We start from the raw sequence: 242 nt of genomic DNA, 5'->3' as shown, positions 1-242 counted from the left end.
AAGCCAGCCAAACTCCATAGTTGGGAAAAGGATGTTTTCTCTCCCTGCCTTTCTGGTCCCCTTTTCCCATGGAAAGGTTACTGTAACAAAAAGACTTTCCACTACAAACATGACATTTTCCCAGTGATTTTTTTTTTAAAAAACGTAGATGCAGTTTAAAAATTAGTCCACCAAGGAGGGCCCTTTGCTTTTCTGACTGTTTTTAAAAACCCTTTTTCCCCCGGGTTTTTTGAGTGATTTTT

Source organism: Penaeus monodon, chromosome 30 (genome assembly GCF_015228065.2).
Source record: "Penaeus monodon isolate SGIC_2016 chromosome 30, NSTDA_Pmon_1, whole genome shotgun sequence".
In the NCBI taxonomy this organism is placed as follows: domain Eukaryota; kingdom Metazoa; phylum Arthropoda; class Malacostraca; order Decapoda; family Penaeidae; genus Penaeus; species Penaeus monodon.
This window is presented reverse-complemented; position numbering follows the sequence as displayed.